At 51.8% G+C, this 7,421-nt stretch overlaps 1 pseudogene; it reads left to right on the top strand.

The window, feature by feature from the left end:
* The first annotated feature begins 4,520 nt into the window (after positions 1–4,520).
* The window catches only part of LOC119287725, a 4,599-nt pseudogene continuing 1,698 nt past the window's right edge, over positions 4,521–7,421 (top strand).

Raw genomic sequence — 7,421 nt, 5'->3', positions numbered from 1 at the left:
CCCGGACTTGGCGCCACCTTCGCCCTTGGATCTGGCAGCGGGGACTCCTACAGAGGCCGGCTCCAAACTGCGAAGCGGGCCTTCTCCGATGGTGGCCGCGTGGCAGAGTGCGAGGCTGAGCCAGTCCCGGGTCCTCCTGGATGGCCGTGTCCCGACAATCCCGGAGAAGGCCGCCATGCGGGCGGTTGCTCGTGACTTGTCCTCAGGTACTCCCAACATTCTCTCAGATCCTTCTGGTTCTGGTTCTTGATTTTCTGTGCTTGGTTCCGCTCTGTTGTCTCCGCGTGGTGGACCCAGCACCCCGGCTCACACTGACCCTGGTCATAGAGAGACCAAGGCTGATGCGGAGCCCCCTTTGGCGACTGTGGCAGACACGCCTCTTGCTATTCCTCCGTCAGCGAGGGCTCTGCGAGGGCGTCCCACACATGTCTCAATCCCACTGAACATCGGATAGAGGTGTGTGGGTCTAGTTCCAGGTCCACTTCCCTCGGACTGGAGGCCTTCGTTGCCCCTCCTACACAGGGGCGACGTGGCCGTCCGGTGAAAGCATCCCCCCGAGCTGCGATTGTCGGGCGGGCTAGCTCGGCCCTACTTGTGGAGCCTAGGGATTTCACTGAGGTTATTAAATGAAGCTCCTATGTTGGAACATTAGGGCTTCGGCCTCACGGGCCGGCGTCGGCAACTCATCGAGTATTTGCGGCAAGAAGAGATTGACATTGTGGAACTTCAGGAGACGATTCGCCAGGACTTCAGCATGCATGAGCTTCAGGGGCTCTCTAGCCACCAGTTTGCCTGGCAGTGGCTACCGGCCACGGGATAATCTGGAGGCATCCTGCTCGGTGTCAGAGAGGATGCTTTCTCGTTTGAAGATATGGACCGAGGGGAGTTCTTCCTGAGCATGTCCGTCACCGACCGACGAGTTCACCTCAACTGGGAGGTGATTTTTGTTTATGGTCCTGCGGATCATGGGCATTCGGCCGCTTTCCTTGCCGAGCTAAGAAATAAGGTGGAGAGGTGCACCACTCCGGTCGTGGTGGCCGGGGATGTTAACCTCATTAGGTGGGATTCAGATAAAAGCTCTCCTAACGTTCATCGGGTCCGCATGCGTCTATTTAACGACTGCATTGCGGACCTTGCTCTTCATGAGATAGCCCGTGTAGGGGCGAGGTTCACGTGGACGAATACGAAGTTAGACCTCATTCGGAGTGTCTTGGATCAGGTCTTTGTGTCGGCTCAGTGGGAAGTGATGTTCCCATTGTGCTCCCTCAAGGCGGTCACTCGGATTGGCTCCGATCATACCCCCCTGCTTTTCTCTTCGGGGGATGATGCTCCCCGTAGAACTCGTCGCTTCCGCTTTGAGGCGTTTTGGTTGGAGCAACCGGTTTCTTTGAGTTGGTTCGTGACTGGTTTAGGAGATACTCCCTGAAGGCCTCGCTCATGGAGATTTACAAGAGTGAGGAGCTGTTTTGGCAGCGTCGAGGGGGCCAGAATTGGCTCCTTAAGGGGGATGCGAACACTGCCTACTTCCAGGCGATAGCCAATGGCTGCAGACGGAAATGTACCGTCCCTTTCTCTGGGATGGGGATGTTCTCTTGGAGAGCCCAGTGGATATCTCCACCCATATTTACTCCTTCTATAAGGAGTTGTTTTCGGCTGAGCCGCGTGGAGGTGTCTCCCTCTGCGCTGACTTCTGGCCGCTTGCAGATCATGTCTCCCATGCGGATAATGCAGAGCTTACTCTCCCCTTTTCTCTTTAGGAGGTGGGATGGGCGATTGCTTCTATGAAAGCTTGCTCAGCCCCGGGGCCGGATGGCCTTCTTGTAGTCTTCTTCCAGAAATTCTGGGAGATCCTGCATCCGGTCATTATGCCCATGTTCGATGAGTTTTATATTGGAACTCTGGACATGGCTAGGATTAACTATGGTGTCATATCTCTTTCCCCAAAGTACTTGGGGCTACGAATATTCGGCAATTCCGTCCCATCACGGTGATCAATGTGTTGGAGCGAATCTTTGAGAAGGTTTGCGCGCCCCATTTGTCCCCCGTGGCAGAAAGGATTGCCCACCCCCTTCAGTCCGCGTTGCTGAAGGGCCGGCGGATCCATGACAGGATTCTTGCCCTTCACGAGATTGTCCACGAGGTGGCGTCGCAGGGGCTTAAGGGGGTCTTCCTCAAATTGGGCTTCCAGAAGGCGTATGACCGTGTGGACTGGTCATTTTTGAGGTTGGTGATGCAGCAACGAGGATTTGACGAGCGGTGGTGCTCCTGGATCATGCAATTGGTTAGATTTGGCAACACGGCGATCAACATCAATGGTGAAGTGGGTCCCTTCTTCCAGGCCTCCAGGGGGTAAAGCAAGGGGATCCTGTCTCCCCCTTGCTCTTCAACCTTGCAGTTGATGCCCTTGTAGGCATCCTAGATAAGGCCAAGCTGGCAGGCCACCTTAAGGGTGTGGTTAGCCACCTCATTCCGGATAGAGGGGTAACCCACTTGAAGTACGCGGATGACACCATGATTATGGTAGAAGGCTCGGATTCGGACATTGTTAATCTTAAGTTCCTTTTGCTCTGCTTTGAGGAAATGTCTGGACTTAAGATTAACTTTGATCAGAGCGAGGTTGTGGTCCTTGGTTACTCGGAGGCTGAGCAGCTCGGAATCGCAGATAACCTCAATTTTAGGTTAGCTTCATTCCCCATATCTTACTTGGGGATGCCCCTGGCTGAGTCTAGGATTTTGGTGAGTGGGTATGATCCGCTTGTGGGACGAGTAGCGTCCCGTGCGGAGCCCTGGTGCGGTAGGTTCACTTCTAAAGGAAGCAAAATTGTCCTTATTAGCTCTAACCTTGCCAGCCTCCCCATGTACATGATGGGGATGTACATCCTGCCCGAAGGTGTACATAGCTCCTTTGACAAGGAGCTGGCTAGGTTCTTCTGGCAGGCAGGGGATGGTCGGCCTAAGTACCACATGGTGAAATGGGCTGACATCTGCTTGCTGAAGGACCGAGGGGGGTTGGGCATCCCTGCGTCTCGCCGTATGCACGTTGCGCTCATGCTGCGTTGGGTGTGATGGATCTTGCGGGGAGATGGAGGCTTGTGGTTGCACCTGATTGAGTCCAAGTACTTGGAGGGCCAGCCCCTCTTGGCTTGCGCGCACTCGGCTGGATCCCAGTTTTGAAAATCGATTCAGGACATCAAAGATGAGATTACGCTGGGCTTGCGGTTCTCGGTTGGCAATGGGTCTGGGACCCAGTTCTGGTTGGACCCCTGACTTGATAGCGAGCCTCTCCGCATGCGGCTTCCGAGGCTCTTTGCGATTTGCGACAACCCGCCTGTTCTTGTATCTGCGGCTGCTTTGGATGAGGGATGGAATATTGCGTTTCGCCGCTAATTCGGACCAGCCGAGGTACAAGAATGGACAGAATTGAGGGAAGTAGTCCCTCTTCCTATGTCCCAGGATCCTGACTTTGTTTCTTGGAGCCTCTCTCCTTGGGGAGAATTCTCCATTAGCTCGGCTTATCAGGCGCTATGCCGGTTGCCAGTTCTCCAGTGGTTATCCCCATTGTGGAAGGCGCATATGCCCCTGAAGATCAAGATTTTCGTTTGGCAACTTCTCAGAGATCGTTTACCTTCGGGGACCGAGGTGCTAAAACGCCATGGCCCGGGCAATGGCCTTTGCCCTCTCTGCCACGACCCGGAAACGGGAACACACATTTTGTTCTCATGTGTAACAGCGCAGGCACTTTGATGCTTTGTTCATGAGGCTCTGGGACCAGAGTGGGAGGCCCATGACCTTGCAGAGTTTCTGCAGGTAAGGGCCACTCAGGTTGGCCGTAAGTGCCGACTGTTCTGGCTCATCTTCGCGGCTACGATGTGGACCCTTTGGACTACTCGCAATAAGGTGGTGATTGAGCGGGTGTTCCCGCGGCGTGCGTCTGACTCGTTCTTTAAATTTCTTGCCTTCTTGCAGCACTGACATCCGCTCACAAGGCCGAGGGTTCGTGACCGGCTTCAGCTATATCTGGACGCTCTGGTGTCTTCCGCGCGCCGGCTATCCGACCGTTCGCCTGTTTCGTAGCTTGCCCCTGGAGGCCTTTTATGTTTCTTCTTCTTTCATTGACCGTATTTGTGCTGCTGCCCCAGAATTCTTCGTTTATAACTCTGGATGGGACTCAGGTGTATGGTCATTTGTTTATCTATAAAACGGGGCGAAAGTCTGTTTCAAGAGAAAGAGTAGAGTTTGCTGCGTGGGCCTTCATCGGACGACACAAACCCAGGCCGATATCACTGACCCGGGACGGTTGGCCCTAACAATTAACGTGCGTGGCAGGAGATGCATGAGCGCTGTAAGTGCGCGTGCTCCACGAGAGGCTACCACCATTAATAACGCGTGCTCCATGAGGCTACCACCACCTACCATCCAGCAGTGACCAATTTCCAACATAATGTTACTGCCGCTCCGCTACATGTATATATATATAGGCCGGCCGGCCACCATGCATGGAATCTCACCACCCTGGAGCACGCACGGTGGCAGCCTAGCTAGCTTGGAGTGACAGCTGAAGCAGAAGCATGGGGATGGGGATGGCGCACGTCGTCGTCCTGGCGGCGGCGCTGGCCATGGCGGCGACGGCGAGCTCTTCGCCGGAGGAGGAGGGGGTCCAGCCGCTGTCCAAGATCGCCATCCACAAGGCCACCATTGAGCTGGACAGCTCCGCGTACGTGCGCGCGACGTCGCTGCTCTGCGAAGGCGATCAGGTATTAGTAGTAGGGAAAGTACAAACAAAAATACAAATTCTGCTGAAACAGTGCACATAAGTTTGAGCACAATTATTTATTTATTTTGTACGTACAGAGCTCGAGAGATATATATGGTGTAGAAAACATTTGGTCATAATCGATCGAATCCACAAAGTTTTAGAAAAACTAAGCAACCAACTCAAAAATTTGACAGGAAGGCGACACTGCATGGGTCACCATGGAATACAGCCACGGAAACCCCTCCGCCGATGACTGGGTCGCCGTCTTCTCCCCCGCCGATTTCATGTAACTGAGATTATTCCCCCTCTGCTTGACATTCCAAATCCGCAATAGATTCAGCCTTTTCCACCCATGGTGGATCCTCTGGCATCGACCATCGTGGATGTCTGATATCTCTTGTGCGTGTGCAGACAGGGCTCATGCCCTAACCCGAGGAGGTACCCCACCGAGCCGCTGCTCTGCACGGCGCCTATCAAGGTCCGTTGATTAATTACCAAACCAAGAAATTTTCTTGAGATTTCATCACCTCACCATGGTTGAGCTGAATCGATCTGTTTGTGTGTGTGTGAGTGGGTGCAGTATCAGTACGCCAACTTCTAGGCGAACTACCTCTACTGGGGCAAGGGCGGCATCAAGTTCCAGGTCATCAACCAGCGCTCCGACTTCTCCTTCGCCCTCTTCAGCGGCGGCCTCGAAAACGTACCTAACCACTACACTTCTTCTAGGCTCCAGCCACCCTGCTGCCACAATCTCAACTGCTCGACGTGAACGCCTGATCTGTTGTGCACTTGAACTTTCTTTGCAGCCCAAGTTGTTAAGCATGTCCAAGCTGTCGCCGTTCAAGAACCCAAAGGCGCCGGTGTTCCCGCGCCTGGCACAGGGCAAGACCCACGACGAGATGGCTGTGACGTGGACCAGCGGCTACGACCTCGGCGAGGCCTACCCGTTCGTGGAGTGGGGCATGGTGGCTCCCGGCGGCGGGGTCGGGAGCCCCACCCGCACTCCTGCCGGGACCCTAACCTTCAACCGCGGCAGCATGTGCGGTACGTACAGACCGTTGGTGGTGTGGAGTGGAGTGCCCGTCAACTGCTTTGTGATGTTTTATATCTATGCATACCGTCGATAGGTGGTGTAGAATGCCCGTCGATTGATGTTTTTTGTTTTGTTTTATCCAGGCGAGCCGGCGCGGTCGATTGGGTGGAGAGACCCCGGGTTCATCCACACGGCGTTCATGAGGGGCCTGTGGCCCAACAAAGAGTACTCGTACAAGATTGGGCATGAGCTCTCCGACGGGACGGTGGTGTGGGGCAAGCCCTACACTTTCCGTGCACCGCCGACCCCCGGGCAGAGCTCGCTGCAGCGCATTATCATCTTCGGTGATATGGGAAAGGTAAAAAAGAAAACCGATTTATTCCTTGTTTTCCAAATAGTCCATAACAAAGCAATGAAGCCAATAAATAGAACGGCTCTATCCTTTCCAGTACATGCTACACAGATCAAAGAGCTAGACAAAAGATTATCAATACTATCTTCGGCATCACAAAACTCACAGTTTTTTGGCTGTGTCCACCCCCTTTTACTAAGATTATCCTTGGTTAGGATCCTTACTTTGATCACTAGGCATACTAACGCTTTCACTTTCAGATACATCTTCATCCTCCAAAGCAATCTAAATATAGGAATACATTATTTCTAGCAATAATTTATTGGTATAGATATTTAATTGAGAAGTCATCTAACTTTGTCGGTTCCTCAGTCAAGGTGACCTGACTACACAAATCTAGCTAGTAAATTTTATTCCACATAGCAAGGGTTTCCCCATAAAAACATATCTAATGTTATGCAATTAAAATCTTGGTGATAGACCTTAGCAACAATAATGTTCTGGGAGAGGGAATAGTTGACAGAGAGGGAATAGTTGACAGAGAGACCTTTACAACCATTCCCCACAACCCTTAGACAACAAGGACAAGAAATACCCTTAACACTCTTAAACCAGTGATCCGGAAGTGTGAATTGCCAGAAGATGCCTCACACCGAGTCAAAGTTTTCCTATTCAGATATTTTACTATGATCATCTCCTGCCAATCCCCTTCTCCATTCTCGAATATCCAAAGCCACTTACACAAAAGACTAATATTCTTAATTTCAGGATTATTAACTCCCAAATCGCCTTGATTTCTAGGCTGACAAACATCCAACCAATTAACAAGTCTTGTTTTCTCACCCCCATCCTTCTCTTGCCAAACCATACGAGCATGATAGATATCAAGCCTCTTACCTACACCTTTAGGCATGCGAAAAAGGACAGTAAGTAGCTATTAATATTACTTAAACATGTCTCGACAAGAATTAAACGTGCCCTATGGAGAGCAAGCTCCTTGCCATGCAGCTTCCCTCTTTTCAGCTTTGTCCTCAGTTGGCTGCCAATCAGCAAAGCTTCTTGAAGTGTAAAGGAATCCCTAAATATCTGAAAGGAAAACACCCACTACACAAGTAAAATCTGAGCATAATCATTTTTGTTTCTTCAGAGCATCGCCAAAACAGTGGACCTGGCTCTTAAGAAATTTATTTGTTTAGTCTTGTCAAATGCTTAGAAACACATAATATAAATCTCTCTCTCTCTCTCTCTCTCTCTCTCTCTCTCTCTCTCTCTCTCTCTCT

Source organism: Triticum dicoccoides, chromosome 4A (assembly GCF_002162155.2).
Source record: "Triticum dicoccoides isolate Atlit2015 ecotype Zavitan chromosome 4A, WEW_v2.0, whole genome shotgun sequence".
In the NCBI taxonomy this organism is placed as follows: Eukaryota; Viridiplantae; Streptophyta; class Magnoliopsida; order Poales; family Poaceae; genus Triticum; species Triticum dicoccoides.
The sequence above is the reverse complement of the archived record's forward strand: the minus strand, read 5'-3'. Positions and strand labels throughout refer to the sequence as shown.